Raw genomic sequence first — 12,658 nt, 5'->3', positions numbered from 1 at the left:
AAACTTTGTTTTTCTTTGGTATCAAGAATATATTCTACTGGTTCTTTTATGGCAAAGTTCTCTTTGAAATATGTGAAAATACTTGATATCTTGAGATATTGCCTAGCCTGGTTCCACACGCCTATTTCTGCTTTTTTTGCTGAGAATATAATCAGTGAATGTCTACCTGGCTAGCATTTAGCAAGAAAACCCACCGGGGTTAAGTTAGTTTTACGTTCAATATTTGATATTCTACATATTGAAAAAAAGGTATTTCACACTTGCATTGACGTATTTATGCCAAACCAACTGTGATGTATTCATACAAGCACTGGTCATATGTGAAGAATATTGGTGTTTTTCATATTCTTTCTAAATACTTTCAACTCATGTGAATTCCTCCTCCTCGAGAATGTATCACATTCACACCACGCTCATTAACATTCAAATGGTCAGCCAGACCCTCCCTGTCTACTGACCTCCACACCTTTCATATCTATGTAGACCCCATACTGTTCCCCTTCCTAACACACCCCACTTTACACCTTGAACCAGATGCCCAGACACCCTCATTATGTGAAGTTGTGTATTCTACCTTCCTATAACTGAAATGTAACTTGTATGCTATACTTAGATGAAGAGAAGAACATGATACAAATCATGATGTAGAAGACTGGTCTAGCTGTGGGTTTGCCGCGTGGAGACACCGACCGCTACGTGTGGTGAGAGAATGGAGTAAGGAGTGATGCTAGGACATTGAGGAAACATCGCCGCCTTTGAAGACAAGGCCAACACAGAAGAGACACCACACTATGGACCACATCTCTTTATCATCTCTTCTCTTTCTCTCCATCATAGCGTGTTGTGTGTGCTCCAGGTCTGTTGCATAGAATATGCAGAATAAACCGACACCCTACCCATCAGACCGGCATTCCATCAAGTCCTTTGCTAAATCATGCAACCGCAACTAACTTCAGAGCTAAAATGGTGTTCTGTTATATTATAGTATAAGAGTGGTGTTTTCACATGAAATCCGTTGGAACACGCCGATCTTTAAGTTGCCGTTTCCACCCAGCTCCCCAATCAAAATGTGTCACAAGGCCTTTTAATCATTTTTAAAATCTGTTATTACTTTTTGGATAATTTAAACAATACAAATCCATTTGGCTTCCTCACCTTTTGAGCATTTGATGTCAGACTGTGATACATACAGACTTATATTCCTCTATGTCACAAGACTTCTTTTTGCAAAACACCTTCAACATAAATTTATAGAGTTTTTTAAACAAATAATCAAATTAATTATTTTGCCTCCTGACCTTTGCAGGTCAAAACACCTGTGATGCACACAGACTAACATCCTTCATATGTCACAAGGCTTCTTTTCCAAAAACACCATCACCATGATTTTATGCAGATTTTTTTAACTTTACATTTTTAAACAAATAATAAAATAAATCTATTTGGACCGCCTCACCTTTTGACCTTTTGAGGTCAAAACACCTGTGATGTACACAGACTGATGTCACATGTGTCACAAGGCCCAGCTGTAAGGTCTTAGACTTTTGGACCTCACCCAAATTCTATACTTCATTTAATCCGTTGTATGCATATGTCGATTATAGTGTAGTAGTCCACATAACTGGACACTGCACAGTAATGCAGCGTGGTCATATCCAATCATACCCTTGAATTTAAGCTCATGTGATTGGCTGAAAGAGACATCTGATATGCTGCAGAGAATGTCCTTTTGAAGAAAATGCATTTGTAAATCAAGCCGCGTCAGAAAAGTGTAGAAAATCCACAAATAATGGGATGGATGTCCACAATTGGTGAGCGGTTTGTGAACACAAGTCGTTAGTCTGTAAATAAATGTAACAAATGTAACAGTGCATAGATATCACTAACACACAGGCATTACAACATAACACATGGACAAAATGATAGCAGTCATGCTTACACTGGACACAAAAGGGATACAAGCTTTCCCTAGAGTATCCGGAAGCTTCACTAGCCCCCTGTACAGTACACCATTATTGCTAGGACTGTCAGTTTATGGAATGAAATTGACATGGGAAAATACGGAAATAAATAATATATCTTCAAATACAATGTTCCTGTTCAATACTTTACTCTCCTGCCACAATAACTGAATAGAAATGTCTGCTTCTGGGACTTTTCTCAGCAAATACTTATAGCCTGTAACTCATTAGATTCCATTTCATTGTAAGCAGCCTAACAGGCGACTATGCATGTCAAGCCAGCCTTTTACGCCAGCCTTTTAAAGTACATCATCTACACAGAGGAGTTTAGAGGGGTTGATGGAGATAATATCGAAACACTGTTAATGACTTAAGAATATATTAATCAAGTGCTTTGTATTAATAATTACCTTGTATGAATCATGTGCTTCTGTAAGCAAGAACCTGGCTTTTCTGTGTTTGTGTGTGTGTGTAACTTTGATTATTAGGTGCTGACACCATGTAGTCTGCATATGAGTGAGAGTTATATGCGTAAGGAAAGGGACCTTCTGGATATGTTTGGGTGAGCTCAGAGGTCTTGTTTTACCCTACGTAAAACTGGCACCCTTGCATTTCAGTAGGCGCAGTTGGGATGACACAAAAGGATTTTTAGTCGAGTGTGGCTATTCTTACTGACGTTAGAATCATTTATGGTGTCAGAGTTAGATAAATCTTAAGTATATAAACCCTGTGCGATGTTTGTGAAATTGCTTGACTTTCATTGTTGTGCTGTGAGTGAGCCCGATTGCAATTGTTACTGAATAAATATACTGATCTAGACCTCTATAACTGGAGTCCTGATCACCTAACAGGAGGCATTCTAACACATAACAGATCACTGTAAGTCAAGTCATTAAGCCAGTAAAACATTTCACAGATTTGTTTATGCCTCTAAATTAGAGGTATTAGAATCATCATCAGTATTACAGAACAAACAAATATTTCAGGGATAACTTTTACAAGTCTAAAATTGTAATCCATGCTGATGATGTAGAGAACATATAATAATTAAGACCTTGGTCAGGTTTTTAATGGCACACACCACACACTAGAACACACACGTGCATATATGGAGGCGACACAGGACACACACACACACACACACACGCAGGTAAGCCTGAGGTCGCGGTGAATTTATTTTCTGCTTTTTCCCTATCCTGGACTGTCCTTCCTCAAGGACCCCCCAGGAGCAGTGGGCAGCTTGTAGCGCCCGGGGACCAAGTGAAGTGAACTGTCCATCTTTGGTCAGGGATGGACATGTGTTCTGTTGTTAATATTAACATTAACAAGCACATTCGCAAATTGACAACCTTGACCTGTGCAATATGCATCCGTCAGTTTGCATCACATTATTTCATTCTGTTCTAAGACAAGTCTTACTTATAGGGCACCAGTGTCAAATAAGTGAATTTAAATCGATACCTGAGACGATGGTAGTGTGTAGGCAAGCATTACCCTTCAAAGGGTAGCCTAAGTAAAGTAAGGAGGTTTAGTTTAAAAGAGCCGGGTCTACCTAAAAGACATGTAACAACTTTGCAAACACCGCCAACAGCCCAGTTGGCGCTGATAAAGGTTTGCTAACATGCTAAATTGTTTCTTTTCACGATACAGTTGGCAATGTCATACAGAGAAAGCTTTTCTTACATTTTCGCTGGGTGTTCCGTCCAGGCAGAACTATAGTGCGCATATCCGACAGTTTATCTGTCCTTCACGTGATCATGGGCTATAGTAGCCTACCGTCAAAATACAATTGGAAATGATTTCAAAAGTAGTTTATGAAAAAAAATCACATCTTAAAAGTGCCATTTTACAGCCTGGTAACATCAACTATTTGAGTGGTTTATTGATGGCCAGCGGCCACAGTCCTGTTTTGTCTGCATTGATTGTTCCCGGTGATCGAGTCCTGTCCTTTAGGCTGGACGTGAAGTAAATCCGTCACACTCCAATAGTTGTACGATGAACTGTTGGATCCTTGAACATGCATCCGACCTCCAACGCAGTCTACCATCCCAATTAGAGCGGCTAAAGCCGTCAAGAGTGCCCCGAAGGACAACTTCAGAACATCTGTTATCATGGTCAGTGTTGTCTTCAATCCACTGAAACAAACAATGAACCACATTATCTCAGCACATGGAGGCCCATTTTCAACAACAACATTTCCTTTACCAACCCTTTTTTTTTTTTTTTTTTAAATAAAGACCTTACCGCGTGTTGCTTTCAATCTTGTGTTAATTCCGGAAACAGGTTTATGTTGGTCAACTATCTCTTAGAAGTGTAGAAATGTAGACAACAGCAGTTAGCCTGAATTCATCACAATAGGCTACAATATCGTAGGGTTCTTTATCTAGATACGTCTCCCAACAGACTACGAGGCTAGAACTGTCTCTGCTTCCTATTAAGTCTCCCCCGCCCCCTTTCATCTTACAGAAGTCTTTCGATTCAGTAATGCGTCATATCTTGAGTCGGTCACCTCCTTCAGGGGAATTCCACATCCGGACTGATTCCCTTTCGAGGGGTCTCAACTTAAACCTGTTGTTGTCAAAATAACGCGTTCATTTCGACTAATTAATTTTAGAAAATAACGTGTAAAAACAAATGAACGCAGATTAATCACGCTCTATGATGCCCCTAAGTGGCAGACTCAGGCTGTTTGAAGGGTCGATCAAATAAAAGGGCACCTGCTGCATGATGTGGGGCCCCACCAGTACTCAAAAAGCTATGATGAAAAAGTCTTAGATTAGGCGATTTGGATTAAAAGCCACATTCACAATCACACCTATATGATAAACATACAAGGAACTATAAACTTTCACAAACAAATACCGTTAACCTAACATAATCTAACCTAACCGAAAGCCTGGTGCATTGTTAGGATCGAAAAGATTCGGGGCTTAGCCCAGAGCTGTAAGTGGGTCACGGGGCATCCTCCCCCCATTCAATTGCAGCCATTTTCATGCAGTTTGAGACAGAAACAGGAAGCCTGGAGACAGCCCATGGCATGCAGGGGCACGTCGGCTGTCTGGCTCACATGAAGGTCACCCTATTTACATTTACATTTACATTTAGTCATTTAGCAGACGCTTTTATCCAAAGCGACTTACAAGGATGTATACACATTTTTACATTTACACTGATGGCACACTGCACATCAGGAGCAATTAGGGGTTCAGTGTCTTGCTCAAGGACGCTTCGACAGGGAATCGAACTAGCAACCTTCTGATTACTAGACGACTTCTTTACCTCCTGTACCACTGTCGCCCATATGGCGACCACACTGCTTGTTGTCTACATGAAAACACTTCTAGGCCAGGTCACACAGGATAGGGATATGGATATGGATACCCTTCAACTTGTTAATAACAGAGAGAACATCTACAAGGTTTTTATAGGCAGAAACGACATTTCATGTGAGCATTATACTGTTTGACTATCAGAAAAAAAACAATGTAAGCCTTTGTTTGGTAAACTGAAGTTTCGATGGGCCTAAACAGTGCTGGATGGAGATTGACTTTAAAGTGGGAGGTATTCAAATGAGTTTAAACCGTTCTCATCATTTCATTCCCTTTTAATTTGCTTCCCTTAATACATGATCGGAATCCATCGCCTATTGAAATCCACAAAGGTTGGCCTAGTTTGTAAAATAACTGTAAGAACAAAAGTTGTTCAACAATATACTGTATCAAGAAATCATTGCATTTGACCGTGCAAAGTTATAAGGTGCAGGATTTTTGGTGACATGAGTTTGCAAGCCAGCATGATTTGATCAGTGCGTTAGTTGTGGCTGTAGGTCAAGTCAGGCGTAACTTAGCTCACTAGACATAGACTAACTATGAGGTCGGTTAATCAGGAATACCAAAAAAAAATGTGTTCTTCATTAAATAAAGTTAATTGAAGTAGGCTATCTGTGCTGAACATCACACTGCCCAGGCTTGTTTACTATCTCACTTCACAGCAATGGAAAATCTGAAAGATTTTGAAATGCTTCTCACAGCAAATTGATATATGCGATCCATTTAGATGAATTAATGGCAAAGCATATATTTAAATGGATTTGGACTGGGTTCTTCAATGCATAACTTTTTTTAAAACACAGTGATACACATCCGTTAATTTAAACCATCTTTGAACAAATACAATAGATATAATAGCAGGTTACAAAACAAAACTAACCGCCATCTTCATGATAGTGTGCCATTTTCCATCCACTTGGTGGTATACATAACGTTTCTGTGTGTGAGGCATTCTTTAGCACATTAGGCCACATAAGGCTGGTTTGAGATTAGATAAAGGATTACATTTTTCAGGAAGTCCCTACTTTTAGCACTCCGCTGCTGTAGTCTCTTAATGCCAATACACACAGACAACATCTTGTAAGTAAGTTGCAACATCATGGTCTGACCTTTTAACTTCCCTTTTACATGTTTTGTTTTAAAGAAAAAAAATGAGTAAGTTGTTCTTTGGAAGTCTTAACAACTTAATTGGCACATAAGTACATGCTTAGGCTATTTTAACCATTGGGAAAAACCTTGGAAATCTTTTGGCAGGTTAACCAGGATGTGTGAATATTTCCCAAGTACCCACTCCCTGTGACAATCCTTGTCTGTGCATGACTCATCTGAATTAAACTCGGCTACAGACAGCGTGTGTTGTATCGTGAAGGAGTGCCTTTATGGATCCCGGGTACAGCATACCGCGTGTTGTGGCTGCCACCAGAACTGTTGTGTATCCTGCCATCCTAACTCAAATCCGCATGCACCATGTCAGCCAACCATAACTAAACATAACAAAACTAAATGCTAATAATATTCACATACACCTACCCAGACAGCCTCTCTCTCTCCCTCTGCTTTTATATCACATTGCTAATGCCTATATTGATACAATGGCCATACTACCTACTGTTAATTAACTACCTAAAAGTATCTCCTTATCTGTTTATCAAATTGATGTCTACTTACAAAATATTGGTCCAAATGCTGATCGATGTGGAAACATTTCTTTATTGTTAATCCTCTTGATCTTTCATCCAAAATATTCACAAAGATCGAACCTTTATTAGAACTAACATCATTGAAAGAAACATTCAATTCTTATCATGAAACAAAGATTTTTCTCAAAAATATGTGTGCCACAATTATTGGCACCCCTTCATTTAATAGTTTGTGCAGCCTCCCTTTGCCAAGATAACAGCTCTGAGTCTTCTCCTATAATGCGTGATGAGGTTGGTGAACACATGGCACGGGATCTGAGACCATTCCTCCATACAGTATCTCTCTCAGATACTTTAGATTCCGAGGTCAACGCTTGTGGACTCTCCTCTTCAGCTCATCCCACAGATTTTCTGTGGGGTTTAGGTCGGGGGATTGTGATGGCCATGGCAAAACCTTTATTCTGTGGTCGGTGAACCATTTTTGTGTAGATTTTGAGGTGTGCTTCGGATCATTGTCCTGCTGGAAGGTCCAACCATGGCCCATTTTAAGCTTCCTGTTAGAGGCTGTTACGTTTTCATTTAATATCTGCTGGTATTTGATGGAGTCCATGATATCATGTATCCTAACAAGATATCCAGGGCCTTTGGAACAAAAACAGCCCCACAACATCAAAGATCTGCCACCATACTTCACAGCGGGTATGACGTGCTTTTCTGTATGGCTATCCTTCTGGCTAGCCCAAACACACCTTTGATGTTTGTTGCCAAAAAGCTCTATTTTGATCTAATCTGACCATATAACCCAGTCCCATTGAATGTCCCAGTAACATTTGGCAATATGTAGGCGCTTTAGTTTGTTGTTGATTGACATCAGAGGCTTTTTCTGGCAACCCTCCAAAACAACTTGTATTGATGTAGGTGGGGTCTGATGGTAGTTTTGGAGATATTCTGACCCCATGACTCAACTAACTTCTGCAATTCTCCAGCTGTGATCCCTGGAAATTCTTTGGCCAGTTGAACCATCCTCCTCACGGTGTGTGGGGTCAATGAACACACACGTCCTCTTCCAGGCTGATTTTTAACATCTCCTGTCGCTTTAAACTTCTTAATTATTGCCATGATAGTGGAAATGGGTATTTTCAACTGTTTAGAGATTTCTTATATTTTCTAACCCTTATTTCCTGATTCGTGCAGCTCAACAACTTTTCGACGCACATCGTCACTGTGTTCTTGGGTTTTTCCCCTAGTGATGAATGATTAAGGGAATTTGGACTGTGTCACCTCATATTTATACCCCAGTGAAACAGGAAGTCATGGTTGACCACTTAAGAGTTCCTAATCAAACAGGTGAACTTAAACATTTTAAAACATGACTGGAAATATACTTCTGTTAGATTTTAATTATAGGATTGTCTAGGGGTGCTAATAATTGTGAAACACATGTGTTGGAGAATTTTTTCTAAATTTAATGTCAACATTTCTTTTTTCTTTTAATAATTTTACTTCAATGAAAAGGTAACATTTTTGTGAATATTTTGAGTGAAAGACCAAGAGGGTAAACAGCAAAGACATTTTTTCATAGCCTGTTTTGCCCATATTCACCAAGGGTGCCAAAAATTCAGGAGGGCACTGTACATATATTGACAGCCAAACTCTACCCACTCACTGTCTCTTTCTTCCTCCCCTAGTCTAGACTGTCCTCGCTACGGGACGCTGCTGTAGTCTCTCCACTCGATCTACACACACACACACACACACACACACACACCACACACACACACACACACACACACACCCTCCTAGTCTAGACTGTCTTCGCTACGGGACGCTGCTCTAGTCTCTCCACTCGATCTACCTGCAGAAACCCTTGGCCCATATGCACCTATCACCATCGTACTGCCATACACTTACTCTACCCCATACCCTATACTAGCATTTATATGCAATATATATTATTATTATATGGCAACGACAGTACGAGCGTTCTGATTGGCTAATGTGTAGTCATGCCAGCCGCGTATTGCCCTCCTCACCGGTCAATACGGATCCGTATTGCCCTCTGACGACATTTTCAAAATGAGCGAAAGCGATCAGTCTGAGTTTTACTATCCAGACAAAAATGAAAACATCAACAGCCATGAGGAAATTCAGAAGAAGCGAAGATTTGTTATTGAAAGTGATGATGAAGACGAGAAACTATAGTTTGAATCACTTGTGTTGTTACTCTACTGTAAATTAAAGCCATTTTAGCTGAACCATGTTGTCCGTTTTTTATTAATCATTGTAACTTGAAGTTACAATGAAGACTTCAGAGCTGAACAAAACGACATTAAATTTACATTATATTTACAATTACCATTTATTTTCATTTACAAAATGAAAGGAGCGAAAAATGCCATATAATAAACAACTTACTATCCTCGACCGTTCGGTCATGCCGGGTAATATCAAACTTGCTTAAGGTTCCTTCCTGATTAACTAAGGGGGTTCAGGCACTGGGCTCTGGAAAGCACCTTGAGACAATTTCATTGTTTTGGCGCTATATAAATAAAATTGAATTGTATTGAATCTCTTCATTGTATGAAATACTTCCGCCACTAATACAGGAGATGAATGTGGAACAAGGTATTCTCTATTGAAAACCAAGATATATGACTGATTTTAAAATGGATTCATCTTGAAATGTTTTTATTCACACATTAACAGCATCTGAATGTTACCATTCTATTGCATCACAAAGCAGGATTAGTGTGATGCCTGTAAAATACATTGGTTCCTTAAAGCTATTTTTGTTATGTATGTTTTGGCATGATTATTTCTGTCAAAATATTGTTAAAGCGTGTGGTCTTTGTGGATACTAATATAATTATGGTCTGTGTAGGCCTAATATGAGTATGATTTGATCTGCTCCTCTGCAAGGATATTAACTGTTAATGCGGATTCACAGTATAAATACATGCAATTTAATTTAATTTAAGACTGAAGACTGAAGGATGAAAATGTGAGACTGCAGTTTAAATGAATGGCCAAATGGGACAGAAAAATACCTACTTGTTTGTTGTTGTTGCATACTAATCTGAAAAACAGGAAAATGCATTATATGTTTTTATTATAATGACATTAAAGTAATATTAAATATGAATAATGAATGAATGAAGAACAACGATGAATTAAACAGGAATTTGCAAAGAAACTGCAGTACACAGACCACAAGGTGGCAGCAGAAGATCATCAGGAAGAGTGTTTGTTTAATGACGTCGGGATGAACCCAAAGAAAGGTCTTAAATAAATGTAATTATGTGTGATGTAAGAACAGTGATGAAGGTGACGCTTCTACAGATTAACCTCAATCCCCTCTGAGGGAGACTAAAACATACAGTCAAGACGGAAAGTCTGCACACCCCTTTCACCTTCTCCACGTTTTATTGCGTTACAGACTTATACTACAATAGATGGAGTTTTTTTGCCTCAAACATCTACACACAATAGCCAATAATGACGAAGTGAAAACAGGTTTTTAGAAAATCTGCAATAGGTTATTTAGGGGTTACTGTATATATCTGTACACACCCTTAGCCTAATACTTGGTTGCTGCATCTTTGGCAGCGATTACAGCTTCAATGCGTCTTGGGAAAGAAGCTATGAGCTTGGCAGACTTGTTTCTGGACATTTTTGCCCATTCCTCTTGGCATATCCTTGCAAGTTCCATCAGGTTGGATGGGGAGTGTCGGTACACAGCCATTTTCAGCTCTTTCCACAGCTGTTCAATTGGATTCAGGTCTGGGCTCTGGCTGGGCCACTCATGTGTGCGCTTCGTGTCGTTGTCCTGTTGAAAGGTAAACCTTCGCCCCAGTCTGAGGTCAAGAGCGCTCTGGAGCAGGTTTTCTTCAAGGATCTCGGTGTACATAGCTACATTCATCTTTCCCCTCTATCAGGACTAGTCGCCCGTTCCCGCTGCTGAAAAACAGCCCCACATCATGATGCTGCCACCGCCATGCTTCACTGTAGGGATGGCATTAGCCAGGTGAGGAGTGGTGCCTGGTTTTCTCCAGACGTGACGCTTGGTATTCAGGCCAAAACATTTTGGTTTCATCAGACAAGAGAATTTTGATTCTCATGGTTTGAGTCCTCTAGGTGCCTTTTGGCAAACTCCAAACGGGCTGTGATGTGCCTTTTACTCAGGAGGGGCTTCCGTCTAACCACTCTACCATAAAGGCCTGATTGCTGGAGTGCTGCCTGGATGGTTGATTTTCTGAAAGGTTCTCCCATCTCCACAAGGATACGCTACAGCTCTGTTAGAGTGACCCTCTGGTTCCTGCTCACCTCCCTGGCCAAGGCCCGTCTTCCCCGATTGCTCAGTTTGGCCTGGCGGCCAGGTCTAGAAAGATTGTTGGTGGTTCCAAACTTCTTCCATTTATGGTGGCCACTGTGCTCTTTGGGACCTGTAAATATCTGCCTTGACACAATCCTGTTTCTGAGGACTGCAGATTTTTTCCTTTGACCCCATGGCTTGGAGTTTGCTCTGACATGCACTGTCAACTGTGGGACCTTATAAAGGCAGGTGTTGGAAACCCCTAATCATGTCCAATCAATTGAATTGATCACAGGTGGACTCAACTCAGCTCACTTTTGGGTGTCATATTAAAGGGTGTGCACACTTGTGTATATAAGATATTTTACATTTAGATTTTTAATAAATTAGCACAAATGTCTTTTGTCATGTCATTTGTCATTATGAGCTATTTTGTGTAGAGTTTTGAGAAAAAAAATGTACTCAATCTATTGTAGAATATGTCTGTAACGTAATAAAATGTGGAGAAGGTGAAAGGGGCGTGTGCAGACTTTCTGGCTTGACTGTAGGCAATCAATGTCTGAAAATATCTTCTGGGAAAACTGCATTTCAAGGACCTTTCATCTGACATTTCACAAAGGTTACCACATTTGTTGTCTAAGTCATTTGTGCAATACATTTGTGGGATGAAATTGCAACAAACAGAACAGAAACACAAGGACACCAATTCAAGTGTCACTTGTAATTCATGTGTTGGTGAAGTGATGTTGTGGCACACCTTCTTGTACTGGCTTATATTTGCATGGTTTACAGGGACTTTGAATATACCACCACTGAGTGTGATGCCTTTAGTCTGAAGAGCAGATGCTAATACATGGTTTACAGGGACTTTGAATATACCACCACTGAGTGTGATGCCTTTAGTCTGAAGAGCAGATGCTAATACATGGTTTACAGGGACTTTGAATACACCACCACTGAGTGTGATGCCTTTAGTCTGAAGAACAGATGCTAATACATGACTAGCCTGTGGAAACACACGAGAGTCTTTTTCAGACCCCCCAAAGCTGAAATTGAGTGGCCGATGTCATACAGAACTGGAGTGCATCGACATTTCCTCAATAAGAATGAAAGTGGGAGGTTTGTTTCTCATCCACACATCCAAACACTGATAGATAATACACATGCACTCCCACTTATTCTCATGGCACAGCAGAGGGCTACTTTACTTTAATACTAAAATCCTCTTTGTGAAAGTGGCAGGCGTCCTCTCTCTAACCCAACACTAAGGATAATCAGAGAGAGAGAGGGAGGGAGAGAGAGAGAGAGAGGGAGGGAGGGGGAGAGAGATATATGTCTGGCCCTGCAGGCTTGTCTTTATCTTTCTCTACTGGCTTGCTTACTTTCTTTCGTGCCCTGGCTTTTCTATTCCCTGTT

General features: G+C 40.2%; 1 long non-coding RNA gene across 1 annotated transcript; it reads right to left on the bottom strand.

The window, feature by feature from the left end:
* Positions 1-3,755: 3,755 nt before the first annotated feature.
* LOC116224074 lies at positions 3,756-5,112 on the bottom strand. The gene is made up of 2 exons (XR_004165411.2): positions 4,206-5,112; positions 3,756-4,096 (listed from the first exon to the last, which is right to left on the bottom strand). It is a non-coding gene; the product is annotated as an uncharacterized LOC116224074 (long non-coding RNA).
* Positions 5,113-12,658: the final 7,546 nt, after the last annotated feature.

This window comes from Clupea harengus, chromosome 16 (assembly GCF_900700415.2).
Source record: "Clupea harengus chromosome 16, Ch_v2.0.2, whole genome shotgun sequence".
Taxonomy (NCBI): Eukaryota; Metazoa; Chordata; class Actinopteri; order Clupeiformes; family Clupeidae; genus Clupea; species Clupea harengus.
The sequence above is the reverse complement of the archived record's forward strand: the minus strand, read 5'-3'. Positions and strand labels throughout refer to the sequence as shown.